Below are 13,727 nucleotides of genomic sequence, written 5' to 3'. Positions count from 1 at the left end.
ACACCGGAGTCATAACCATCAAGCTGCACATTTCACCAGAGTCATAACCATCAAGCAGCACACCACACCGGAGTCATAACCATCAAGCTGCACATCTCACCGAAGTCATAATCATCAAGCTGCACACCACACCGGAGTCATAACCATAAAGCAGCACACCTCACCGGAGTCACAACCATCAAGCAGCACACCTCACCGGAGTCATAACCATCAAGCTGCACATTTCACCAGAGTCATAACCATCAAGCAGCACACCACACCGAAGTCATAACCATCAAGCTGCACACCACACCGGAGTCATAACCATCAAGCTGCACACCTCACCAGAGTCATAACCATCAAGCAGCACACCTCACCAGAGTCATAACCATCAAGCTGCACACCACACCGGAGTCATAACCATCAAGCTGCACACCACACCGGAGTCATAACCATCAAGCTGCACACCACACCGGAGTCATAACCATCAAGCTACACACCACACCGGAGTCATAACCATCAAGCTGCACACCTCACCGGAGTCATAACCATCAAGCTGCACACCACACCGCAGTCATAACCATCAAGCTGCACACCACACCGCAGTCATAACCATCAAGCTGCACACCACACCGGAGTCATAACCATCAAGCTGCACACCACACCGGAGTCATAACCATCAAGCTGCACACCACACCGGAGTCATAACCATCAAGCTGCACACCTCACCAGAGTCATAACCATCAAGCTGCACACCACACCGGAGTCATAACCTTCAAGCTGCACACCACACCGGAGTCATAACCATCAAGCTGCACACCACACCGGAGTCATAACGATCAAGCTGCACACCACACCGGAGTCATAACCATCAAGCTGCACACCTCACCGGAGTCATAACCATCAAGCTGCACACCACACCGGAGTCATAACCATCAAGCTGCACACCTCACCGAAGTCATAACCTTCAAGCAGCACACCACACCGGAGTCATAACCATCAAGCTACACATCTCACACGAATCATAACCATAAAGCTGTGAGCCCCACGGGAGTCATGACCATCAAGCTGCATGCCTCACCAAAGTCAAAACTGTTGTGAATACATTTGGACTAGGTTCCAGTTTGGGGCTCCCTCTTGTGGTCAGTGCTGGTAGTGAGATTTGCTTGCTGAATCGAAACCATACAGCTGGGGATGATTGGCAATCTGGTTCTTCTGACTGTGCCTATATAACTGAGTAGTGTTCTATTGTTCGTGGCCGGTGCTCAATGTTGTTTCCTGTGTGCTAAGGACATTCTGAAGCCAGGCCTTCCTTCTGTGTCTACCAGAACTCCTTTCAGATAAGATTGGTCCTTGTACCTCCGCTTGTGGTTTCCAAATTCTGATTGTTTTTCTGTTTAGGTACTAAGGCTTATTCCTATTTTGGCTGTGTGGAGTTCTGGGTGGAGTTAGATCATTCTCTGCTGGGAATGTCTGTGTACCTTGCTCCATATTCTGCTATGTATTTTGTTTTGTCATGCTTGGTACTAATTTCAGTCCCTCCACTATGTTAGTGTTTTGTTTGGATCCCAGTAACACCAGAGTACTGATATAGTGGGGGAGAGTCCATGTGGGCTCAGTATTTTTCCATATCAGGCATGTTGGATCTTTTTCTAGGATATTGCATGGCTGCAGATAGTGCTCTTTTCTGTCCTTTCCTATTTAGATAGTTTGGGCCTCATCATTGTGTTTTCCTTCATCACCGTAATCTTTATATGTGGGGGGCTATCTAGAGCTTTGGGGACGGCTCCGAGGTACATTAGCCTTTCCTGTATTTCTCTCTGTAGGAATAATTAGTTCTCCGGCTGTGTCGAGGCGACCAGGTCATCATAGGGTCGTACCATGGCTACTTCTAGTGGTGTGTCAGGATTAGGTCTGCAGTCCGCTAAGATTCCAACCACTCTGGTACATTCTGGGTTTCCTAGTTTTTTTGTCCTTTTTCTGATCCTCCTCGGTCACTGACTCATAACACATAACCATCAAGCTGCACACCTCATAGGGGTCATAACCATCTGGCTGTGCGGCTCACCTGAGTCATAACCATCAAGCTGCACATTTCATCGCAGTCATAACCATTAAACTGCGTGCCTCACCGCAGTCATAACCATGATGCTGCTCACCACACCAGAGCCAAAGCCATCAAGCTGCACGCCTCACCGAAGTCATAACCATAAAGCTGTGAGCCCCATGGGAGCCATAACCATCATGCTGCTCACCTCATTGGAGTCATAACCATCATGCTGCACACCACACCGGAGCCATAACCATCAAGCTGCATGCCTTACTGGAATCATAACCATCAAGCTGCGTGCTTAACTGGGGTCATAACCATCAAGCTGCACACCTCATCGAAGCCATAACCATCAAGCTGCACGCCTTGCCGGAGTCATAACCCTCAATCTGCATACCTCATCTGAGTCATTACCACCAAGCTGCCCACCTCACCAGAGTCATCATTACCACCAAGCTGCCCACCTCACCAGAGTCATCATTACCACCAAGCTGCCCACCTCACCAGAGTCATCATTACCACCTAGCTGCCCACCTCACCAGAGTCATCATTACCACCAAGCTGGCCACCTCACCAGAGTCATCATTATCACCAAGCTGCCGACCTCACCAGAGTCATCATTATCACCAAGCTGCCCACCTCACCAGAGTCATTACCACCAAGCTGCCCACCTCACCAGAGTCATTACCGCCAAGCTGCCCACCTCACCAGAGTCATTACCACCAAGCTGCCCACCTCACCAGAGTCATCATTACCACCAAGCTGCCCACCTCACCAGAGTCATCATTACCACCAAGCTGCCCACCTCACCAGAGTCATTACCACCAAGCTGCCCACCTCACCAGAGTCATCATTACCACCAAGCTGCCCACCTCACCAGAGTCATCATTACCACCAAGCTGGCCACCTCACCAGAGTCATCATTACCACCAAGCTGCCCACCTCACCAGAGTCATCATTACCACCAAGCTGCCCACCTCACCAGAGTCATTACCACCAAGCTGCCCACCTCACCAGAGTCATTACCACCAAGCTGCCCACCTCACCAGAGTCATCATTACCACCAAGCTGCCCACCTCACCAGAGTCATCATTACCACCAAGCTGCCCACCTCACCAGAGTCATCATTACCGCCAAGCTGCCCACCTCACCAGAGTCATCATTACCACCAAGCTGCCCACCTCACCAGAGTCATCATTACCACCAAGCTGCCCACCTCACCAGAGTCATCATTACCACCAAGCTGCCCACCTCACCAGAGTCATCATTACCACCAAGCTGCCCACCTCACCAGAGTCATCATTACCACCAAGCTGCCCACCTCACCAGAGTCATCATTACCACCAAGCTGCCCACCTCACCAGAGTCATCATTACCACCAAGCTGCCCACCTCACCAGAGTCATCATTACCACCAAGCTGCCCACCTCACCAGAGTCATCATTACCACCAAGCTGCCCACCTCACCAGAGTCATCATTACCACCAAGCTGCCCACCTCACCAGAGTCATCATTACCACCAAGCTGCCCACCTCACCAGAGTCATTACCACCAAGCTGCCCACCTCACCAGAGTCATTACCACCAAGCTGCCCACCTCACCAGAGTCATCATTACCACCAAGCTGCCCACCTCACCAGAGTCATTACCACCAAGCTGCCCACCTCACCAGAGTCATCATTACCACCAAGCTGCCCACCTCACCAGAGTCATCATTACCACCAAGCTGCCCACCTCACCAGAGTCATCATTACCACCAAGCTGCCCACCTCACCAGAGTCATCATTACCACCAAGCTGCCCACCTCACCAGAGTCATTACCACCAAGCTGCCCACCTCACCAGAGTCATTACCACCAAGCTGCCCACCTCACCAGAGTCATCATTACCACCAAGCTGCCCACCTCACCAGAGTCATTACCACCAAGCTGCCCACCTCACCAGAGTCATCATTACCACCAAGCTGCCCACCTCACCAGAGTCATCATTACCACCAAGCTGCCCACCTCACCAGAGTCATTACCACCAAGCTGCCCACCTCACCAGAGTCATCATTACCACCAAGCTGCCCACCTCACCAGAGTCATTACCACCAAGCTGCCCACCTCACCAGAGTCATCATTACCACCAAGCTGCCCACCTCACCAGAGTCATCATTACCACCAAGCTGCCCACCTCACCAGAGTCATCATTACCACCAAGCTGCCCACCTCACCAGAGTCATCATTACCACCAAGCTGCCCACCTCACCAGAGTCATCATTACCACCAAGCTGCCCACCTCACCAGAGTCATCATTACCACCAAGCTGCCCACCTCACCAGAGTCATTACCACCAAGCTGCCCACCTCACCAGAGTCATCATTACCACCTAGCTGCCCACCTCACCAGAGTCATTACCACCAAGCTGCCCACCTCACCAGAGTCATCATTACCACCAAGCTGCCCACCTCACCAGAGTCATCATTACCACCAAGCTGCCCACCTCACCAGAGTCATCATTACCGCCAAGCTGCCCACCTCACCAGAGTCATCATTACCACCAAGCTTCCCACCTCACCAGAGTCATCATTACCACCAAGCTGCCCACCTCACCAGAGTCATCATTACCACCAAGCTGCCCACCTCACCAGAGTCATCATTACCACCAAGCTGCCCACCTCACCAGAGTCATCATTACCACCAAGCTGCCCACCTCACCAGAGTCATTACCACCAAGCTGCCCACCTCACCAGAGTCATCATTACCACCAAGCTGCCCACCTCACCAGAGTCATCATTACCACCAAGCTGCCCACCTCACCAGAGTCATTACCACCAAGCTGCCCACCTCACCAGAGTCATCATTACCACCAAGCTGCCCACCTCACCAGAGTCATTACCACCAAGCTGCCCACCTCACCAGAGTCATTACCACCAAGCTGCCCACCTCACCAGAGTCATCATTACCACCAAGCTGCCCACCTCACCAGAGTCATTACCACCAAGCTGCCCACCTCACCAGAGTCATTACCACCAAGCTGCCCACCTCACCAGAGTCATTACCACCAAGCTGCCCACCTCACCAGAGTCATTACCACCAAGCTGCCCACCTCACCAGAGTCATTACCACCAAGCTGCCCACCTCACCGGAGCCATAACCATCAAGCTGCCCACCTCACCAGAGTCATTACCACCAAGCTGCCCACCTCACCGGAGCCATAACCATCAAGCTGCCCACCTCACCAGAGTCATTACCACCAAGCTGCCCACCTCACCAGAGCCATAACCATCAAGCTGCCCACCTCACCAGAGTCATTACCACCAAGCTGCCCACCTCACCAGAGTCATCATTACCACCAAGCTGCCCACCTCACCAGAGTCATTACCACCAAGCTGCCCACCTCACAAGAGTCATCATTACCACCAAGCTGCCCACCTCACCAGAGTCATTACCACCAAGCTGCCCACCTCACCAGAGTCATCATTACCACCAAGCTGCCCACCTCACCGGAGTCATTACCACCAAGCTGCCCACCTCACCAGAGTCATTACCACCAAGCTGCGTGCCTTACCGGATGGATACCATGTTTGGCATAGGTGGTCTCCTTGACTGGAGACTGCCCTTCCCGTGGTTGTTCCTTCCCGGTGAAAGACCTGGCTAGTTTCCTGCCAGCGTTGAGAAACATGTGATGGTGTCTCCGCAGTGGTGGATGTTGATCTCCCTAAGGTCAATCATCCTTGCTCACATTGCCTTACCGGAGTCATAACCAGTAAGCGTTGCTCTTCTCTTGTAGAAAATGAAATAGAACTTGTTTTTTGTATCGACTCTGTATCAAACATTCCTAATATAAAGAACACGACACAATGTGAATACCTACCACCAGACCGAGTGTCTCCCCAGCCGGTGATCCAACACATGAGGCCCATGGGGAAGGTTACGCTGGCTGTAGGGAGGCAGACGGGGAGGATGTAAGGGGTGAAGGTCACGTTGGTCGCCAGCTCGATGAGGCTGATGTCCCCCTTTGATCCTACACCCGTAAAGTTATAATTCCTAATGATCCTCCTCACGTTTACAGAGATTTCTTCTGAGTGTGGAATAGATATGTTATATACACCAAGATGGACGGTGAGCGAGGAGGTGGTCACATCACTGGAAAAAGACAAATGCAATCATTAGGAGCAATGCTGAGAGGTCACCACCATTAATGCATAAGGAGAAGCATCTAACCTTGTTATACAGTGCGCTGCCGAGACCACCCACGACTCGCTGATGAGAGACCCTCCACAAAAGTGACTGCCATAGAACCGTAAGCTGACTTGCCATGGCCACTGACCGAGCTGCGTGGCATGCCCTCCCATGATTCGATTGGAAACTTGAGGAATTCCACATTCTATAGAGGGGGCAAAATACAAGAAAGTTTGGGGATTTTAGGAGCTGATGAGAGGATTTAAGGTACTCACCAAGAGACAAATAACAAAGAGGAACAGTGCAGGAACGGTGGAGGAGGAAGGGTGCAGGAATGGTGGAGGAGGATGGGTGAAGGAAGGGTGGACGAAAAGTGGGGGAGGAAGGGTGGGCGAACGGTAGGGGAGGAAGGGTGGACGAACGGTAGGGGAGGAAGGGTGGACGAACGGTAGGGGAGGAAGGGTGGACGAACGGTAGGGGAGGAAGGGTGGACGAACGGTAGGGGAGGAAGGGTGGACGAACGGTAGGGGAGGAAGGGTGGACGAACGGTGGGGGAGGAAGGGTGAACGAAGGGGAGGAAGGGTGGACAAACGGTTAGGGAGGAAGGGTGGATGAACGGTAGGGGAGGAAGGGTGGGCGTACAGTAAGGGAGGAAGGGTGGAGGAACGGTGGGGGAGGAAGGGTGGAGGAACGGTGGGGGAGGAAGGGTGGAGGAACGGTGGGGGAGGAAGGGTGGAGGAACGGTGGGGGAGGAAGGGTGGACGAACGGTAGGGGAGGAAGGGTGGACGAACGGTAGGGGAGGAAGGGTGGACGAACGGTAGGGGAGGAAGGGTGGACGAACGGTAGGGGAGGAAGGGTGGACGAAGGGGAGGAAGGGTGGACAAACGGTTAGGGAGGAAGGGTGGATGAACGGTAGGGGAGGAAGGGTGGGCGTACAGTAAGGGAGGAAGGGTGGAGGAACGGTGGGGGAGGAAGGGTGGAGGAACGGTGGGGGAGGAAGGGTGGAGGAACGGTGGGGGAGGAAGGGTGGAGGAACGGTGGGGGAGGAAGGGTGGAGGAACGGTGGGGGAGGAAGGGTGGAGGAACGGTGGGGGAGGAAGGGTGGAGGAACGGTGGGGGAGGAAGGGTGGAGGAACGGTGGGGGAGGAAGGGTGGACGAACGGTGGGGGAGGAAGGGTGGACGAACGGTGGGGGAGGAAGGGTGGACGAACGGTAGGGGAGGAAGGGTGGACGAACGGTAGGGGAGGAAGGGTGGACGAACGGTAGGGGAGGAAGGGTGGACGAACGGTAGGGGAGGAAGGGTGGACGAACGGTAGGGGAGGAAGGGTGGACGAACGGTAGGGGAGGAAGGGTGGACGAACGGTAGGGGAGGAAGGGTGGAGGAACGGTAGGGGAGGAAGGGTGGAGGAACGGTAGGGGAGGAAGGGTGGAGGAACGGTAGGGGAGGAAGGGTGGACGAACGGTAGGGGAGGAAGGGTGGACGAACGGTAGGGGAGGAAGGGTGGAGGAACGGTAGGGGAGGAAGGGTGGAGGAACGGTAGGGGAGGAAGGGTGGAGGAACGGTAGGGGAGGAAGGGTGGACGAACGGTGGGGGAGGAAGGGTGAACGAAGGGGAGGAAGGGTGGACAAACGGTTAGGGAGGAAGGGTGGATGAACGGTAGGGGAGGAAGGGTGGGCGTACAGTAAGGGAGGAAGGGTGGAGGAACGGTGGGGGAGGAAGGGTGGAGGAACGGTGGGGGAGGAAGGGTGGAGGAACGGTGGGGGAGGAAGGGTAGACGAACAGTAGGGGAGGAAGGGTGGACAAACGGTGGGGGAGAAACGGTGGAGGAAGGGGAGGAACAGCGTAGGAAAAAAGAGGAAGGATGTGGGAAAGAAATGGAGGAGCGATGGCTGAAGAGGATCAGGAACAAATCAGTGCAACGTAGGAAGAAGAAGAAGAATAAAAAGGAAGAACAATGAAGAGATACAGAAAAAGAGAAGAGTGAGCAAAAGAGAACAAGAAGAAAGAACAAACTAAGAAGCCTGGAGGAAAGTCAGTGCCGAGGATGAGGAGAAACAGCGAAATGTAGAGGACAATTTATCACCGATGTCCATGTGTGACGGAGAAATCGAAACATTTACAGCAGATTTTGGCTGAAACAAAAATAAAATTACAATTTCCTCCAAATTTTCCAATGTAGTGACATATATAAACTGTGCAATATCATATATTAACCTCGAGCAAATCACTGCAGTGTTCTCAACAACACGGACATCTAGTGGTCACATGAGTATCTACACAAGAAGTGTGATCGTAAAATAACGGAGTCGTTTATAAAAAAGATTAATTCTACATATTAGTAAATAAAGTCACACAACTACTAACAATTCATATATATAATAGAGACAAATAATCAGAAGAGTCACTGTGTACATACATTACTGATCCTGAGTTACCTCCTGTATTATGCTCCAGAGCTGCACTCACTATTCTGCTGGTGCAGTCACTGTGTACATACATTACTGATCCGGAGTTACCTCCTGTATTATGCTCCAGAGCTGCACTCACTATTCTGCTGGTGCAGTCACTGTGTACATACATTACATTACTGATCCGGAGTTACCTCCTGTATTATGCTCCAGAGCTGCACTCACTATTCTGCTGGTGCAGTCACTGTGTACATACATTACTGATCCGGAGTTACCTCCTGTATTATGCTCCAGAGCTGCACTCACTATTCTGCTGGTGCAGTCACTGTGTACATACATTACATTACTGATCCTGAGTTACCTCCTGTATTATACTCCAGAGCTGCACTCACTATTCTGCTGGTGCAGTCACTGTGTACATACATTACATTACTGATCCTGAGTTACCTCCTGTATTATACTCCAGAGCTGCACTCACTATTCTGCTGGTGCAGTCACTGTGTACATACATTACATTACTGATCCTGAGTTACCTCCTGTATTATACTCCAGAGCTGCACTCACTATTCACAGAGCTGTTATTTCTCCTCCTCTGCGCTGATTACCGGGATAAATTGCCCCTGTGTGACCTCGTTACCTGTATCATAGACCCCTGTGCACACAATCAGTCACACTGGCAGCGTTACACGCTGTGTTATGGGGAAGCTGTGCAGGACGCAGTTGTATAAACACAAGCTTTTATCTCTTGTGCACATCTGAGATTAGTGTTTCTGATCTATAAGTCTAGTCTGTCTGTACTCACCTTGTGCAGAGAAACAAAGACGAAAAGTCCCTGAAGATGGAAAACAAAGTGTTAATAATAATTGGCCTCATCCGGTACAATAGGCAAGATGTAAGAGGAGGATGGAAAGATAGAGGGATAGATAGATAGATAGATAGATAGATAGAGGGATAGATAGATAGATAGGTAGGTAGATAGATAGATAGATAGATAGATAGATAGATAGATAGATAGATAGATAGATAGATAGATAGATAGATAGATAGGTAGATTATAGATAGGTAGATAGATAGATAGAGGGATAGATAGATAGATAGATAGATAGAGGGATAGGTAGATAGATAGATAGATAGAGGGATAGATAGATAGATAGATAGATAGATAGAGGGATAGATAGATAGATAGATAGATAGGTAGATAGATAGATAGATAGATAGATAGGTAGATTATAGATAGGTAGATAGATAGATAGAGGGATAGATAGATAGATAGAGGGATAGATAGATAGATAGGTAGATAGATAGATAGATAGATAGATAGATAGGTAGATAGATAGATAGATAGATAGATAGATAGATAGATAGATAGATAGAGGGATAGATAGATAGAGGGATAGATAGATAGATAGATAGATAGATAGATAGATAGATAGATAGATAGATAGATAGATAGATAGATAGATAGATAGATAGATAGATAGATAGATAGATAGATAGATGGATAGATAGATAGATAGAGGGATAGATAGATAGATAGATAGATAGATAGATAGATAGATAGATAGATAGATAGATAGATAGATAGATAGATAGATAGATAGATAGAGGGATAGATAGATAGAGGGATAGATAGATAGATAGATAGATAGATAGATAGATAGATAGATAGATAGATAGATAGAGGGATAGATAGATAGATGGATAGAGGGATAGATAGATAGATAGATAGATAGATAGATAGATAGATAGATAGATAGATAGATAGATAGATAGAGGGATAGATAGATAGAGGGATAGATAGATAGATAGAGGGATAGATAGATAGATAGGTAGATAGATAGATAGATAGATAGATAGATAGGTAGATAGAGGGATAGATAGATAGATAGATAGATAGATAGATAGATAGATAGATAGATAGATAGAGGGATAGATAGATAGAGGGATAGAGGGATAGATAGATAGAGGGATAGAGGGATAGATAGATAGAGGGATAGATAGATAGATAGATAGATAGATAGATAGATAGATAGATAGAGGGATAGATAGATAGAGGGATAGATAGATAGATAGAGGGATAGATAGATAGATAGGTAGATAGATAGATAGATAGATAGATAGATAGGTAGATAGAGGGATAGATAGATAGATAGATAGATAGATAGATAGATAGATAGATAGAGGGATAGATAGATAGATAGATAGAGGGATAGATAGATAGATGGATAGAGGGATAGATAGATAGATAGATAGATAGATAGATAGATAGATAGATAGATAGATAGATAGATAGATAGAGGGATAGATAGATAGAGGGATAGATAGATAGATAGAGGGATAGATAGATAGATAGGTAGATAGATAGATAGATAGATAGATAGATAGGTAGATAGAGGGATAGATAGATAGATAGATAGATAGATAGATAGATAGATAGATAGAGGGATAGATAGATAGAGGGATAGAGGGATAGATAGATAGAGGGATAGAGGGATAGATAGATAGAGGGATAGATAGATAGATAGATAGAGGGATAGATAGATAGATAGATAGGTAGATAGATAGATAGATAGATAGATAGATAGATAGATAGATAGATAGATAGATAGAGAGTGGGGACAATAAGTATTGGATCCTCCGCTGATTTTGCAGTTTCCCCTTACACAGAGTGGAGAGATCTGTAATTTGTATCATAGATTGTGACAGAATAAATATAAGCTCCAGAGAATCCCATTCTATAATTTATAAATAATTAATTAGCATTTGTTGCAGGAGATAAGTGTGTAATACATCGGAAGAACAGAGCTTCATATTTGGTGGCAGCCTTTGCAGTTACAGAGGTCGGATGTTTCCGGTCGTTCTTGACCAGGTTTCTCGGGGCTGTTCTCATCCTTCTTCCTCCAAATACAGTGAGTGGAGTTGATACCAGAAAGTTCTATGTTCTCATCTGACCACATCCCTCCTCTGGGTCATTGTTACGTCCGGGTGGTGGAAGCACTGGACCGTACACCGATTTCCCCTGAGGAGGCAGCCAGGCCGGTCACCCCGCCAGAGGGTCTTGATGCACGGCAGCCGGAGCACTATAGGTAGCTGGACAGTCCGTAGAGAAGCAGGAAAGGTGGATGTTGCTGAACACACGGAGTTCTGGACGGTAGTCCGGGTGACGAGGCTCAGGGTCCGAGGCCGGGTGATAAGGTCAGGCGGGATCCGGAACCTGCTGAGCGATGGAACGGGTCACCGAGCGGAGCCAGAGACTGGAGACTGGCGGAGCTGCAGAGGTGGTGGAACATCCGCCAAAGTCACCGTCAGGGTCCAGGGATGGAGTTGGTTCGGAGCAACTGGCGTGGCAGGATAGGCTCTACGAGACAGGACAGGGTTAATACTAGGCAAAGTACAGCGCAAAGCAAGGGGACCTGAACACTAGCTTGCTAAACACGTAGAACAGGCCCCGCCCACCAGGAAAGAGAAACCTTATATACCCTGTACCTGTCTATGCAATATCCTGTTTCTGGGTGCTGGCCCTTTAAGAAAGGGTCAATGACCGCGCGCGCGCCCTAATGCGCATGCGCGAGGCCCGTGTGCCAGAAGCCAGTCCAGGAAGCGGTGAGGAGGAAGCAGGAGCGCCCGGCTGGGAGTCCCTTGTCACAGAGGAGCGCCGGGAGCGGGGAGCCGGACGCATGGAGGCTGCAGGCGGGGAAGAGGAGACCGGGACCGGAGTGGTAAGTAGGGAACGCCGCCGGGGAGCGGGGAGCGGGCCACGGGAACCGGAGAACGGGGCCAGAGGACCGGGAAGCGTGACAGTACCCCCCCCCACGCCCCCCTCCCCGCAAGCGGGACAGGAAGGCACGAATCAGAGGAGTGCGAACGTTCTCCCGGGGCTCCCAGGACCGATCCTCGGGACCATAACCCGCCCAGTCTACCAGGAAGTACTGCCGACCTCGCACGGTCTTCATGGCCACGATATCTCTTACCGCATAGATGTCGTCGTCGGCAATAGGAGGAGGAGCAGCACCGACCTCAGCGGAGAAGGGACCAAGGACAACAGGCTTGAGTAAGGAGACATGGAAGGAGTTGGGTATCCGCATCATGGCCGGGAGCTGCAGCTTGTAGGAGACTGCATTGATCTTGCTGATGATCTTAAACGGCCCGATGTAGCGAGGACCCAACTTGTACGAGGGTAACTTCAATCGGACATATCTGGATGCAAGCCAGACCAGATCACCTGGGGAGAAACACGGGGGATCCAGGCGCCTCTTGTCCGCATGTCTCTTCATCCGCAATGAAGCACGTTCTAGGGATGACTTGACAGAGTTCCATATAGCTGAAAAGTCCCGAACCAGAGCATCTGCTGCGGGGACGTCGGAAGCCGAGGATACTGGCAACGGAACAGAAGGCTGCAATCCATACACGATCTGAAAGGGAGAGCTGGAGGTAGACTCACTGATGTGCTGGTTATGGGAGAACTCAGCCCAAGGTAGGAGCGTGGACCAGTCGTCATGATGGATGTTGACGTAGTGGCGCAGGAAGGAGGTCAGGATCTGATTGACCCGTTCCACTTGGCCATTCGACTGAGGATGGTAGGCCGAAGAAAAGTCCAAGGTCACTCCTAGATGTTTGCAGAGAGCCCTCCAGAAGCGCGAGGTAAACTGAGTTCCTCTGTCAGACACTATGTGTGCGGGGAAGCCATGCAATCAGAATATGTGCTGTATGAAGGAGTCAGCTAGTTCCTGGGCAGAGGGCAGTCCAGCCATGGGAACGAAGTGAGCCATTTTTGAGAAGCGATCCACCACAACCCATATGACCGTATGTCCGGAGGATAAGGGTAAGTCCGTGATAAAGTCCATTGCGATATGTTGCCACGGAACGGAAGGAATGGGCAGAGGCAGAAGACGTCCATAGGGTAAGTGCTTGGGTGTCTTGTTCCGGGCACAGGATGGAGAGGCCGATACGAAGGTTGCGACGTCTTTACGGAGGGACGGCCACCAGTAGTGACGGACAATCGTGCTCCAAGTTTTCTTCTGACCAGCATGGCCGGCGATCTTAGAAGCATGGCCCCAGTGAAGGACTCTCTGTCTGTCAGTATCTGAGACATAGGTCTTCCCAGGGGGTATCTGAGTCAGAGCGA

Source organism: Anomaloglossus baeobatrachus, chromosome 7 (genome assembly GCF_048569485.1).
Source record: "Anomaloglossus baeobatrachus isolate aAnoBae1 chromosome 7, aAnoBae1.hap1, whole genome shotgun sequence".
Taxonomy (NCBI): domain Eukaryota; kingdom Metazoa; phylum Chordata; class Amphibia; order Anura; family Aromobatidae; genus Anomaloglossus; species Anomaloglossus baeobatrachus.
Note: the sequence above shows the minus strand (reverse complement) of the source record.